The sequence below is a fragment of the Mustela putorius genome, unplaced genomic scaffold (assembly GCF_011764305.1).
Source record: "Mustela putorius furo isolate JIRA1106 unplaced genomic scaffold, ASM1176430v1.1 tig00003866_pilon_pilon_pilon, whole genome shotgun sequence".
Classification (NCBI taxonomy): Eukaryota; Metazoa; Chordata; class Mammalia; order Carnivora; family Mustelidae; genus Mustela; species Mustela putorius.
Window position 1 is genome coordinate 1936520 of NW_025422018.1, and position 14888 is coordinate 1951407.

The 14888-nt window shown below is 38.7% G+C and overlaps 1 long non-coding RNA gene across 5 annotated transcripts in view; it reads right to left on the minus strand.

The window, feature by feature from the left end:
* The window catches only part of LOC106005373, a 91390-nt gene that overhangs the window by 43796 nt on the left and 32706 nt on the right, over window positions 1-14888 (minus strand). For 4 of the 5 annotated variants that reach the window (XR_006602389.1, XR_006602387.1, XR_006602388.1 and 1 more), the window contains exon 2: window positions 4084-4160. This is a non-coding gene — a long non-coding RNA (uncharacterized LOC106005373). Of the gene's footprint in view, window positions 1-2330; window positions 2377-4083; window positions 4161-14888 lie in introns of those variants that run through there. The other variant, XR_006602390.1, reaches the window with a different exon arrangement.

Genomic DNA, 14888 nt, shown 5'->3' on the forward strand with positions numbered 1-14888 from the left:
TAGTTCCTACTAGCTAATTTTTTTTTAAGGAAACTACATTTGATTTCTTCATTTCCCAGTTTGTTTTCAATACAAAGAGTAACCAGTGCAATGCATAAAATCATTGCCAAGTATGATGTGTCTATAAAAATAATAAACTGATTTTTCCATGAGCCAACTCATGTGTAGTGAGCCAACATGAGAATAGGTTGTGATGTTGCGTTGGTACATTCTAGGAATATATATTTGGCATACAGTTTTGGTTCACAAACCTAAAAAATGTTTACATATGGCAGGATCAAAGAATATAAAACAATTTATGTATGTAAACTGACATCTTAATACCAGTGAACAAATAGTAATTGATAATACAATTAATTTTTGGATGACAGTACACACAAGTCATGTAATCAGAATAAATCTATATCTACTTCTTGAACCATGCGTTTTGCACACCTGAGGTTTAATTTTCACATATTGAACTTCACTGACTGGATGGTAGTTGCAAGTCCTCAGAAACATTTACAAAAATTTGCTTGTTGATGAGGGTTTTTTAATTGGGCAAATTTTTGAAACATTCTAATGCTATTGATTCTGAAAACTAAAATAGTTTGCTAATGTTGGATGTGTTGTCAGAGAATAAATTTAGCTTTATATACTGGAAGAGAAAACAGGAATAAGTGAATTTGAAGACTTTAGGCATTTTCAGTAGGCATAGAGGAGCTCCATGCCCAGTGAGTCTCCTGCTTGAGAACTGCTAATGACAAAAATGTATCAAGTAGTTTAGGGTGTTGGGATAAGAAAATGATTAAGGTCCCCTGGTCTAGATTAGAGCATTCGGTGCTTAATATTCTAGGGACAGAAAAACACGAAAGAATTAAAGGCTAATGGATCCTCTGTCTAGAAAAATGTTTATATGGACTGTAGACTGTCCAATGAAATGCAGATAAATACTTGTTAAGTCTAGAAGGCTTAACAATTGGCATTTCATTCCTCTTCATCCTGAACTGGGGAGAACTGGATAGGATTTAGGTTTGTTTTACTTGCTTGTTGTAAAACCCAAGTCATTAGTTAATTGAACAGGAAAGACAGAACCTTCCAGAGCTGGAGAAGGAATGTCTGTTGATTATAAGTACCTCCCAATACTTTGTCCTTAAAAATTCTCCCCTTTTTAAGTATAAGGAACAAAAGGTTTAAGATGGTTTACATAGCCTGGAAATGCCAGAAGGCAGTTTGAACTAATATCCAGCAGCTGCATTGCCAAATGACTGCATTTGGTTTCCTATTTAAGTTCACTGTGATGGTGAAAATCAGTGTAAAACCTGAAAGGCTTAGTGTACTGTTTTAGAGCTAGCAAGGGTTAGGTTAAATTAAAAGTTAAATAAGTAGGAAGGAAATAATTTGTAGTTAAGAGAACCCTGTTGAAGGCAAAGAGAAGCAAAGAACAAATCACAAAAAATAATAGAAATCCAAATGTCAGTAGTTACAGTAAATGTAAATACTGTAAACTTGCCAATTTAAAAACTATGTGGTTTTTACAAAAATAATTCTTAAACACAATGATGTAATAAGTTTAAATTGGTGGAATAAAAAAATGCCAATCAAATGAAATTGTGAAACCATTAATCAGATAAAATTTATTTTAAGGTGAAAAAAGTGGGATAAAAAGTGAGCTTTAATAATGATGAATGGAGTAATTCACTGGGAATTAAAAATTCAAGCTTTGAAATCTATAAAGCAATTTACAGAGAAGTTTAGGTCCAAGGTATCCATGATAACTGATAGTTAGGTAATAAGTAATTAAAAATATTGAATTAAATTTTAAAAGCTAGATCTAATAGACTTACATAAATTATCACTAAGCTATTAGGTAAAACTTGAATTACACATAGAATATTTATAAAAAATCAGTAAACCACAAAACAAATCTCAACAAACACCAAAATCCATTATACAGATTTTCAAACAGCACACACAGTAATATGATGAGTAACCCATGAAGAGAGCCCAAAAGAAATCCTTATGCCTATATGCTTGAATTGAAAAAAATAACTTCATGAAACATCAAAGCACATTAAAAATTAGAAAATACTTCAATCGGAATGACATTATAATCATTTTATATATTTTTAAAATATTTTTTAAATTGCAAATCCACCTCTGAGATTTAAGATTTTTCTCATTGCAATACACAAGAATGCATGTAAGTGTTCAGCAAATATTTAAATAAATGAAAGCTGCATGTAAGACTTGGTAATGGGACACCTGGGTGAATCAGTTAAGTATCTGCCTTCAGCTTGAGTCATGATTCAGAGTCCCAGGATCAAGCCCGCTGAGCAGGGAGCCTGCTTCTCCCTCTGCCTGCAGCTTCCCTGCTTGTGCTCGCTCTGACAAAATCTTAAGAAAAAAAAAAAAAAAAGACTTGGTAACATGCAACTAGATTACTATTTTGTAAGTTCTTGTGCCTTGGGGTACCTGGGTGGCTCAGTCAGTTGAGCATCCGACTCTAAATTACAGCTCAGGTCATGATATCAGAGTTGTGAGGTTAGCCCCAGGTCAGGATCCATGCTGGGTGTGGAGCCTGCTTGTGATTTTCTACCTATTGCTCTGCCCAACCCCCAAATAAATCTTTTTTTTTTTTTTTAAGTTTCTATGTTTCAATGCATATACTGAAAATGAATATTAAAAATCTAATGACCCTGGAGCATCTGGCTGACTCAGTCATTAACTGTCTGCCTTCAGCTCAGGTCATGATACCAGGGGTCCTAGGATCAAGCCCTGTGTTGGGTTCCCTGCTCTGCAGGAAACCTGCTTCTCCCTCTCCCACTCCCCCTGCTTGTGTTTCCTCTCATAATGTCCCTCTCTCCATCAAATATATGTTTTTTAAGTGTAATGATGCTAATCATCCCAGGAAGGGAGAAAGACAATAGCAAAATAAACCTAAAAAAATGAGAATGAAAGAATAAAAGAGGAAAAATTAATAGCAAGTGGAAAAGGGGCACCTAGGTAGCTCAGTGGGTTGGGCCTCTGCCTTCAGCTCTGGTCATGATCTTGGAGTTCTGGGATGGAGCCCCAGGTTGAGCTCTCTGCTCGGCGGGGAGCTTGCTTCCTACCCCTCTCTCTGCCTGCTTCTCTGCCTACTTGTGATCTCTGTCAAATAAATCTTAAAAAAAAAAAATAGCAAGTGGAATAAAGGATCAACAAAGTCAAAACCTCTATCTGAAAATAAGTTTCTTTTAAAAAGCCTCTAGCAGAATGGGTGAAGGAAAAAACATAATCATTAAATCAATTGAGTTAAAAATTTACCCATAAAAGATAAACCAAGACCAGAATGCCTTACAAATATCCTAGAAATGACTTTAAACTTAAGAAATTAAGAAAACTTCCTAATTCTTTTTATAAAACCAGTTTCTCACAATGTATTCTTGGTATGCCACACAAGAAAAGGATGATATGAGAAAAAAAATACTTTCCTAAACCCAATCATGCACATAAATGCAACAAATTACAAATTTTCTAAATATTAACAAACAATTTATAAGCATATTAAAAATGTTATCAGATTAGTTTTATCCCAAGGATGCAAGAATAGTTTAATGTTAGGAAATCCCTTATTCATCACTTTGACTAAGAGAAAATATTTTTAACAGTTGCTTGAGTATATTTCATTGCTCATTTATGATTTAAAAAAATAAAAGATTTTATTGAGCATGAGAGGGGAGACAGGAGAGGTCAGAGGGAGAAGCAGACTCCCTACTGAGCAGGAAGTCTGATGTGGGACTTGATCCTGGGACTGCAGGATCATGACCTGAGCCGAAGGCAATTGCTTAACCAACTGAGCCACACGGGTGTCCCCATAAAAAAATAATCTTATACTTAGTCCACGCCACCATCATCCTTCATCTACATTATTATAGTAGTGTACTAAGGGGTCTTCCTGACATTCCCAACACAACTCAAATTTATCCTTTTAAAACTTGTATATCCGATCATAGGTCACTCTTCTGATTAAAACACTCCACAGATCTCCACAGCACTTGGTAAAACCTAAAGTACTCACCATATCCTGTAAAGTCCTACATGATCTGTACCATTAACTCTTACCTCATATTTACTGCCTTCCTCCTTTATCACAGAGCTCCAACACAATGGTCATCTTCTGTTTTAAGAGCACTGTAAAACTGTTGAAAGATAAAGAGAAAAATCTTAGAGGTTGCCAGAGAACAAAGACCATTTCCCCCTCTAAGGAGCAACAAGACTAGTTAATGACTGACTTTCCAAGAGAAATGATAGAATCTAGAAGATAAATTTTCACTACTGACATAGTAAAGTGAAACAAAAACCTACCAACCTAGGGTTCTATACCCATTGAAAATATCCTTCAAAAGGCACAATATTCTCTCATATAAAAGCTCTTAAATCTGCACCAAAAATAATACTAATACAAAACTCTTCAGATAGAAGAAAAATGCAAGGAAAAGAAAGCACCAGAAAATAGAAATGGATGGGTAAATCTAAATCTTAAATGTGTTTTAGAGGCAACAGGTGGCTCAGTCGTTAAGCGTCTGCCTTCAGCTCAGGTCATGATCCCAGAGTCCTGGGATTGAGCCCCGCATCAGGCTCCCTGCTCAGCAGGAAGCCTGCTTCCCACTCTCCCACTTCCCCTGCTTGTATTCCCTCTCTCACTGACTCTCTCTCTCAAATAAAATCTTTGGGAAAAAAAAAAAAAAAAAAAACTCTTGGGGAGCTTGGGTGGCTCAGTCGGTTAATCAGCTGCCTTCAGCTCGGATCATGATCTCCGCATCCTAGGATCAAGTCCCATGTTGGGCTCCTTGCTCAGCAGGGAGCCTGCTTCTCTGTCTGCCTGCCACTCCCTCTGCTTGTGGACACTCACTCTCTGACAATAAAATCTTAAAAAAAAAAAAAAATACTGTCTCAGGGTGCCTGGCTTGTTCAGTGGGAAAAACATGTGATTTTAGCGTCACAAGTTCAACCCCAAAGAGATTACTTAAAAAAAAAAAAAAAAAACTGTCTTGATCACAATATAAGCAATAATGCATGACAAGAAATCAGTGCTCTAAAAAAACACAGAACCAAAACCAGCCTCAGAGTTCTGCAAACTTTGTCTTAGATGCACTTCTTCCTTAGCAACACAAATGCAACTGAAATAATTCATGAGTCATGAATTATGTGAACTGTTATGTGAACTTATATACACGTGTGTGTGTGTGTATGCACACAGATCTATCACAATTCAATACCATTTCTAAATGTCACTGTTGTGATGCTATCTCCTGTAGGTACATTTTTATTTTTAAGATGTTTTATTTATTTGAAAGAGCACAAACAAAGGGGAACAGCAGAGGGAGAGGGAGAAGGGAGCTCCCTGCTGAGCAGGGAGCCTGATGTGGGGCGTGATCCCAGGACCCTGAGATCAAGACCTGAGCTGAAGGCAGACATTAATGGACTGAGCCACCCAGGTGCCCCCTGTAGGTACATTTTTAAAAATTAGGTTTCTGGGGCGCCTGGGTGGCTCAGTGGGTTAAGCCTCTGCCTTCGGCTCAGGTAATGATCCCGGGGTCCTGGGATGGAGTCCCGCATCGGGCTCTCTGCTCAGCGGGGAGCCTGCTTCCCTCTCTATCTCTCTGCCTGCCTCTCTGTCTACTTGTGATCTGTCAAATAAACAAAATCTTTAAAAAAAAATTAGGTTTCTAAATTTCTAATACTTTTGTGTATCTTTCCTTAGTGCAAAGGGGTTTATAACATCTTTTTAATTTGTTGTGACCTTATATACATCCTTCTTTATACCTATTATCACCTTTAATATTAAATTCCACAGGAGTCTAGTTCCAGGCTAAAATCTTATACATGATCCTTCAGGTTCAAAGATAGGCAATTTTACAGGTTTTACCAAGCTGGCCACAAGTGGGAAAACTGCCCTCCTCTCAACAGACTTGGTGAATGGTTAGTCTATTGCAGTCTCTGGAAGGAGTTGCAATCAAAGACTCAGATCTTCATTCCACCCCTGAGCCAACACTGCTCATACACATTCAGCATTCCTAGCCCAACCGCCTCCATTCAGAGGCCTCCATACAGTAGAGCCTCTACCAAGACTTCCTCATCAGGGGACTTTGACTAAAACTTTTTTCCCTTCTGATTCAGTGATTGGAGGAACAAACAAGAATACAATCTTTTCTATTTTCAACTTTTTTTTACACCTAGCCATTACCCCTTTCCCTTCTCCCAAGCCCAAAGTCCTTAAAATGGTAGAAGTGTTTTGTCCAACTCTTCAGCAGTGAGTCATTTTCCACCACCAGCACTGCCTATCATCAGACTGGCCCATGCCTGGTACTATTCCATGATAAACGGAACATTGAAGAGCTAGCATTTTTCTTTTCTTCTTACCTGCAGTAGCTCAGGAGGCAAATAAAGCATTATTACTTTCAGTTTGGCTCATTGTCCTATTCAACAACATTGACATTTCACGGTTTGACAGATAATTCTTCCATTTCCTCTTTTTTCCACTGGCCTAGTATTTTAATGTTTATTTCTTTGTATCAATTTTTTATTTATATTGTGGTTAAAATATAGTGTAATATTGGTTTCAGGAGTAGAATTCAGTGGTTCATCGTTTACCTATAACACTCTGAGCTCATCCCAAGTGCCCCCCTTATTATCCATCACCCATTTAGCCCATCCCCCTGCCCACCTCCCTCCATCAACCCTGTTTGTTCTATATAGTTGAGTGTCTTACTGTTTCTTTCTTTTCCTCCTCTTTGTTCATCCAATTTGTTTCTTAAATTCCACATATGAGTGAAATGATATGGTATTTGTCTTTCTCTGACTTATTTCACTTAGCATAATTCACTCTAGGCTACGTCCACATCACTGCAAATGGTAAGATTTCATTTTTTCTTATGGATGAGTAATATTCCATTATATGTATATATATGCACCACCTCTTCTCTATCCGTTCATTAGTCAATGAATATTTGGGCTTTTCCCATAATCTGGCTATTGTTGATAATGCTGCTATAAACATCAGGGTGGCATGTATCCCGTTGAACCAGCATTCATATCCTTCAGATAAATACTTAGTAATGCAATTGCTGGATCATAGCATAGTTTTAGTTTTACATTTTGAGGAACCTCCATACTCTTTTCCAATTTTAGTATATGTGCTGCTGAAGCGAGCACGATACTGTTTCCAGAATCACTGCACCAATTTTCATTCCCACCAACAGTGCAAAAGGTTTCCCCTTAGCATCCTTGCCAACCTCTTATTTCCTATGTTGTTAATCTTAGGCGTTCTGGCAGGTGTGAGGTGGTCTCATTGTAGTTTTGATTTGTATTTCCCTGATGATGATGATGTTGAGCACCTTTTCATGGGTCTATTAGCCATCTTAACGTTTTCTTTAGAAAAATGTCTATTCATGCCTTCTGCCCATTTCTTAACTGGATTGTTCTATGGGTATTGGGTTTGATAAGTTCTTTGTACATTTTGGACACTAACCCTTCAACAGATATATCATTTGCAAATATCTTCTCCCATTCCAAAGGTTGCCTTTTAGGTTTATTGATTGTTTCCTTTGCTGTGAAGCTTTGTATCTTGAAGTCTCAATAGTTCATTTTTGCTTTTATTTTTCTTGCCTTTGATGACATATCTAGTAAGAAGTTACTATAGCCAAGGTCCAAGAGGTTACTACCTGTGTTCTCTTCTAAGATTTTGATGGCTTCCTGTCTCACATTTAGGTCTTTCAACCATTTTGAGTTTATTTTTGTGTATGATGTAAGAAAGTGGGCTAGTTCATTCTTCTGCATGTTGCTGTCCAGTTTTCCCAACACCATCTATTGAAGAGACTGTTATTTTCCATTAGATATTCTTTCCTGCTTTGTTGAAAGATTAGTTGACCATATAGTTTTGGCTCCATTTCTGGGTTTTCTGTTCTGTTCCATTGATCTACGTTCTGTTTTTCTGTTGGTACCATACTGTCTTGATCACTATAGCTTTGTAATATAGCTTGAAGCCTGGAATTGTGATGCCTCCAGCTTTTCTTTTTCCAGATTGCTTTGGCTATTTGGGGTCTTTTGTGGTAATCTACAAATTTTAGGAGTATTTTTTCTGGCTGTGTAAAAAATGCTGGTGTAGGTTGCTTTGGGTAGTAAAGACATTTTAACAATGTTCTTCCAATCACTGAGCATAGAATATTTTTCCATTTCTTTTTGTCCTCTTCAATTTCTTTCATAAGTGTTCTATAGTTTTCAGAATTCAGATCTTATCTCCTTGGTTCAGTTTATTCTTAGGTATGTTATGGTTTTTGGTGCAATCATAAACGAGATCCAATCCTTGATTTCTCTTTTTTTGGCTTCATTATTGGAATACAGTAATGCAACAGATTTCTGTATGTTGATCTTGTATCCTACGACTTTACTGCATTTATATATCAGTTCCAGCAATTTTTTGGTGGAGTCTTGTGTTCTCTACATAGAGGATCATGTTGTCTGCAAAGAATTAAAGTTTGGCTTCTTTGTCAATTTGGATGCCTTTTATTTCTTTTTGTTGTCTGATTGCTGAGGCTAGGACTTCTAGTACTATGATAAATAACAATGAATAGACATTCCTGTCTTGTTCCTGACCATGAATAAAATCTCTGTTCTTCCCCCATTGAGGATGATATTAGCAGTAGGTTTTCATATACAACCTTTATGATTTTTTAAAAAATTGTTTTTTATTTTTAAAAATTTATTTGACAGACAGAGATCACAAGTAGGCAGAGAAGCAGGCAGAGAGAGAGAGAGAGAGAGAGAGAGAGGAGGAAGCAGGCTCCCTGCTAAGCAGAGAGCCTGAGGTGGGGCTCGATCCTAGGACCCTGGGATCATGACCTGAGCTGAAGTCAGAGGCTTAACCCATTGAGCCACCTAGGCGCCCTGACCTTTATGATGTTGAGGTATGTTCCCTTTATATCTATTTTGTTGAAAGTTTTTATCAAGAATGGATGCTATACTTAGTCAAATGTTTTTTCTGCATCTATTGAGAGGATCATATGGCTCTTACCTTTTTTTAACTGATGTGGTGTATGACCTTGATTGATTTGTGAATTTTGAGCCGCCCTTGCAGCCCAGAAATAAATCCCACTTGATTGTGTTGAATGATTCTTTTATTGTACTGGTGGGTTCTATTTGCTAGTATCTTGTTGAGACTTTCTGTATCCATGTTCATCAGAGACACTGGCCTGTAAATTCCCCTTTTTTTAGTAGGGTCTTTGTCTGGTTCTGGAATCAAGGTAATACTGGCCTCATAGAAACATTTTGGGAGTTTTCTTTCCATTCCTCCCCACCACCACCACCAAACAGTTTGAGAATAGGTATTAACTTTTCTTTAAATGTTTGGTAGAGTTCCCTTAGGAAGCCATCTGACCCTGGAGTTTGTTTGTTGGGAGATTTTTTATTACAGATTCAGTTTCATTGCTGGTTATGGATCTGTTCAAATTTTCTACTTTTTTCTGTTTGTGTTGTGATAGTTATATGTTTTTAAGAATTTATGTTTATTCCGGATTGCCTAATTTGTTGGCATTTAATTGTTCATAATCTCTTATTGTTGTGTGTTTTTCTGTGGTGTTGGTTGTGATCGCTCCTCTTTCATTTGTGATTTGATTTATTTGAATCCTTTTTCTTTTGTTTTTGATAAGTCTGGCTAGAGGTTTAACAGTTTCATTAATTCTTTCAAAAAGCCAACTTCTAGTTTCATTGAAGTTTCATAGTTTTTTCTTTTTCTATATCACTTATTTTGGCTCTAATCTTTATTATTTCTTCTTCTGCTGGCTTTAGGTTTTATTTGCTATTCCTTTTCTAGCTCCTTTAGGTTTAAGGTTAGGTTGTATATTTGAGACTTTTCTTGTTTCTTGCTAGATTCTCTCTCTCCCTCTTCCCCACTCCTACACCTATAAATAAATAAATAAATAAATAAATAAATAACTTAGATCCTGTTTCCACTAGAACTGCAGCTTTGCAGCATTCTGTGGTACGTGGAATTGGTGCAACCAGAGGGTTTTATGCTGGCTTCCTGGGGGAAGAGCCTATTACTGCTCTGGCTCATAGGCACACATGCCCCAGTTAAAAAAAAAAAAGCACCTGCAAAGCACAGCAGGGCTTGGTATGAGCAGCTTGAGCCTCCACTGAAGTCTGCCCATGCTGATGGGCAGGGGGAAAATGGTATTAGCCAACTGTCCCATCCTCAGAGAGGGGAGTTCATACCTGCTACTGTTCAGGAAGCCCTCACATAAGAGTGACCAATCCCCTTGTGATTGCCAGGCATTCCTCAAATCCCTGTCTTCACCCTTGTCTCTGAATCATCTGTCCATGCAACAGCACAACTCCTTGTTTTATCTCAGGTGTACCTGCTGGGTTTCAAAACTCCACATTTTAGGGACCCAGCAAAGGATGGACCCATGATGTGGGTCTCACCACACTGTGGCCAGTGCTGGTCTGTTCTGGAAGGGCACTTGCATGAACACACAGGGGGACTGGACTTTATGGTAAAGCACATCAAAAAGCCAGCATCCAGGTTAGCTGCCCTCAGCAGGTGTGTCTGCTCCTCTGCTAATGAATGGGGCAGCTCAATGGCACTCACCAGCTCTTGTGTCCCCTAAGAAGCAGTGGGCCTGTCTCAAATTCACTCTAAGAAGGGAAATTGTCTCTCCCTATGTGACCCAGGAAACCCTCAAACCATACTGTCTGCTCCCAGACCTCTGCCCTCCTTCTCAACAGGAACACTTCAGGCTCTACCCCAGCGATAGCATGGACTTCTAAGAAACCCTTCAGTCTTGAGCTCCACTGCTTGTAAAAACTTGTGGTAATCAGTCCCTCTCATTTACTCAGACAGTGGTTTTAGGAAGTGTTTTTCTTGTGCAATGCCTGCACGCTGTTCTTACTCTCTCTCCTCTTTGTGAGAAGGCTTCCCCACCTCTGCAGCACCTGTGATTCTTTCTGCCCCAAATCATGTCTCTGCACCAGCTACCTTCCACAATGTGGCCTCTGTTCTACCTCTAGATGTGCAGTTTGTTCCCTCAGTCCTTGGATTGATTTCTTGGGTGTTCAGAATGATTTGAAATAAAATATCAAACAAAAAAGTCACAGAACTGAAGAACCGAATAACCTCACTGGAAAATAAACTAGTTCAACAGCAGGTTGCATGAAACAGAGAAAAGGATCAGTCAGTTCAAAAGCAAGGAGGTGGGACTCATCCAATCAGAGCACAAAAAGAAGAATGGGAAAAGGTAAAAATATCTTAAGGGGGTTATAGGATAACATCAAGTGAACTAACATAAGAGTCCCAGAAAAAGAAGGGCCAAAATCTTAAGAATTAATGGCTGAAAACATCTCTAACCTAGGGAAGGAAACAGACATCCATATCTAAGATGCCCAGAGCATTTCAAAAAAGATGAATACAAACAGACCCATACTAAGATACTGTATAATTAAAATGTCAACATTTAAAGCCAAAAAAAAAAAAAAAAAGTAGCAAGAGAAAAACAGTTTGTTACATAAAAGGGAACCCTTAACTTTACAATTATTTAATGAATATCTCATGGCGAGGAAAGCAACAGAATATGCAATGTAGTCAATGGCTATACTATATTTTAATAGTGTTGTAAGGTGAGAGGGCAGCTACACTTGCTGTGAGTACAGCAGTATGTATAGAGTTGTTGCATCACTATGGTGTGCATCTGAAACTAATGTAACATTCTATGTCAACTCCAATTTAAAAAAAAAATTAAAGGAACATCAAAAGACTATCAGTATATTTTTTAGCAGATACTTTGTAGGCCAAGAGGGAGTGGCACTATGTGTAAAGTGCTCAAGAAAAAACTTGTGGTCTTTGGAAGACGCTGGATTGGGAGGATTCTAAACTCATTATGTTCCACAGACCAACCTGCGTAACAGCCACCTGGGTGCACTGAACACAGAAAATAAAGACGGGCGGAACAGACTATCAGTAGTTAACCAACAAGAGGAGGACACATGGGAAACAATAGGAGGGGGTAGAGATGCAGTCTGGAACGGTCTCAGTGAGACTAACCACAGATGCGAGGGACACCACAAGCACAGAGAAGGGAAAGGAAACTCCCCACACCAGGCACCACACACATGGGAATGGCACTGGGAAAACAAATCCCCATAACATTTGACTCTGAAAACCAGTAGGGCTTAATACCATGAATCTTTACAATCAGTGGAGCTTAACTCTGGGTAAAATTTTGGCAGATTCAGTCTTGACAGAGCCAAAGGGTGATAGGAAAACTGAGGCTCCACCAAGATACAACAGAGAAGCAGCACTCTGCAAAGCATCTAGGGTACAAGTAAAAATTACTCATCCCTCAAAGTGTGCTGGAGGAGCAGGGATCTTTAGGAGACTTCAAGAACAAAAAGCTGATGGGCACCATTTCTCCCCCACCTCCAGGCTAAACAGTGGGATGCTTGCATGAAAAAGCATGAACACCCCGCACCTACCTTTCAAACACCACACATCCCCACTCCCATTCTTCTGCAAATCCTCTGAATCCAAACTGGCCCACCTAGCAGGAGTCCCTATAAACCAACTCCTTCCACCTTCTATCCTGAATGCAGCCCTGGCAAATACCAGCACCACTGCAAAGTGATTCCTGGGGAAAATGACCACCCACACCAGTACATCTGCAGTCCCGTCACCAAACTGGCAGTGTGGAGAGAGTGCTCTGCTGATCAGTGTATCTGCAGTTCCAGCACAGGGTCTGGGGAAAACATATGGACCAACTACAGGCCATGCCTACCAAAAAAAGCCTCTCAGTGGACAAGACAAGGATTGCTGGCTGTAGTTGGTGGGACCACAGCCCAGACAAATGGGCTAAGCACAGGTGCCTGATCTGACTGCTGACCTTGCCCAATTACATGCCCACACCTCCAGACTAGCTTGTTAACAGCACGGGACCAACCCAGCCCACAAGAGGCAAAATGGGCCATGGAAGCTGACTGGAATGAAAGCAAATGAGGCTTGGCTACAATAGTGAAGTACACAAAGCCTACATAGGAGACAACTCTCATGTGCCTGGTTTTGGTGAACAGGGGACATTGCACTACAGGGTACCAAAGGAACTCTTACTCACAAAGCTGCATCTTTCAAGATCAGGAGACAGAGCTAAATTTCCTAACACATAGAAACAAACACAGAGAGATAAAATGAGGAGATGGGAATATGTCACAAATGAAAGAACAAGAACCACAACAAAAGAACTAAATGAAATGGAGATAAAGAATACGCCTAATAAAAAATTCAAAGTGATGGTCATAAAGATGCCCACTGGACTTAAAATGTGAAATAGAAATATAAGAAAGAACCCCTGGGGATAAAAATACATTATATGTTTATTAAAATAAAAAAAAAGAAATATAAGAACCAGAGAAGATGAACTCTATAACTAAAATTAAAAACACACTACAGGAAGTTAATAGTAGATTAGAGGAGAGAGAAAAATAAAGATTAATGAATCAGAAGACAAAAGTATTGGGAAACAAACCAAGCTACACAGGAAAAAGAAAAAAGGAGTAATAAAAAGTACGAATAGGTAAAGGGAACTCAGTTACATCATCCAGTATAATAACATTCCCATTGTAGGGAATCCCAGAAGTAAAAGGGAGCAAACATTTATTTATTTAAGGAAATAATAGCTGAAACTTGTATAACATGGATGCAGGAAACGGACATCCAGTTCCAGGAAACCCAGAAAGTGTTGAACACACATAACCCAAGCAGATCCACAACAAGACACACAGTAATTAAAATGGCATAAAAATAGTGATAAACAGAGACTTTAAAAGCAGCAAGAGAAAAACCAGTTACATACAAGGGAAATCCTATAGGGTTAACAGATTTTCCAGCAGAGAACTTAGAGGCCAGAAGAACGTGGATAGGGTGCCTGGGTGGCTCAGTTGGTTAAGTGACCGCCCTCTGCTCAGGTCATGAGCCTGGAGTCCCAGGATCGAGTCCCACATTGGGCTTCCTGCTCAGCAGGGAGTCTGCTTCTCCCGCTGACCTCTCTCCTTTCATGCTCTCTCTCTCTCATTCTTTCTCTCTCAAATAAATAAATAAAATCTTTTTTTTAAAGATTTATTTATTTATTTATTTGACAGAGAGAGAGAGAGAGATCACAAGCAGGCAGAGAGAGAGAGAGAGGAAGGGAAGCAGGCTCCCCACTGAGCAGAGAGCCCGACGTGGGACTCGATCCCAGAGACTTTAAAAGCAGCAAGAGAAAAACCAGTTAGATACAAGGGAAATCCTATAGGGTTAACAGATTTTCCAGCAGAGAACTTAGAGGCCAGAAGAACGTGGATAGGGTGCCTGGGTGGGTGCCAGAGATCATGACCTGAGCCGAAGGCAGTGGCTTAACCCACTGAGCCACCCAGGCGCCCCTAAATAAATAAAATCTTGGGAAAATAAACAAAAAACAGAAGAACATGGGTAAGGTGCTTTCAAAGTACTGAAAGAAAAACAACAACAACCCTGCAAACAAAAACCCAGCAAAGATATCATTCAGAACACAAGGAGAGATAAAGTTTCCCAGAAAAACAGAAGTTAAAGGAGTTCATCAATACTAAACCAGACTTACAAGAAATATTAAAGGGAATTCCTTGAGTGGAAGAAAAGGCCATAATCAGAAGTAAGAAAATTATAAAAGAAAACTCACATGTAAATTCAAACATAATAAAAGTAGTAGATTAATCATTTTTAAAGCCAGCACAGAGATTAAAGCACTAAAGCCAAATATATTTATAAAAATCAGTCAAGACATTCACAAAATAAAAGGATGTAAACCATAATATCATATACATAAAACATCAATGAGCAAAGAGTAAAAACGTAGTGCTTTTAAGTG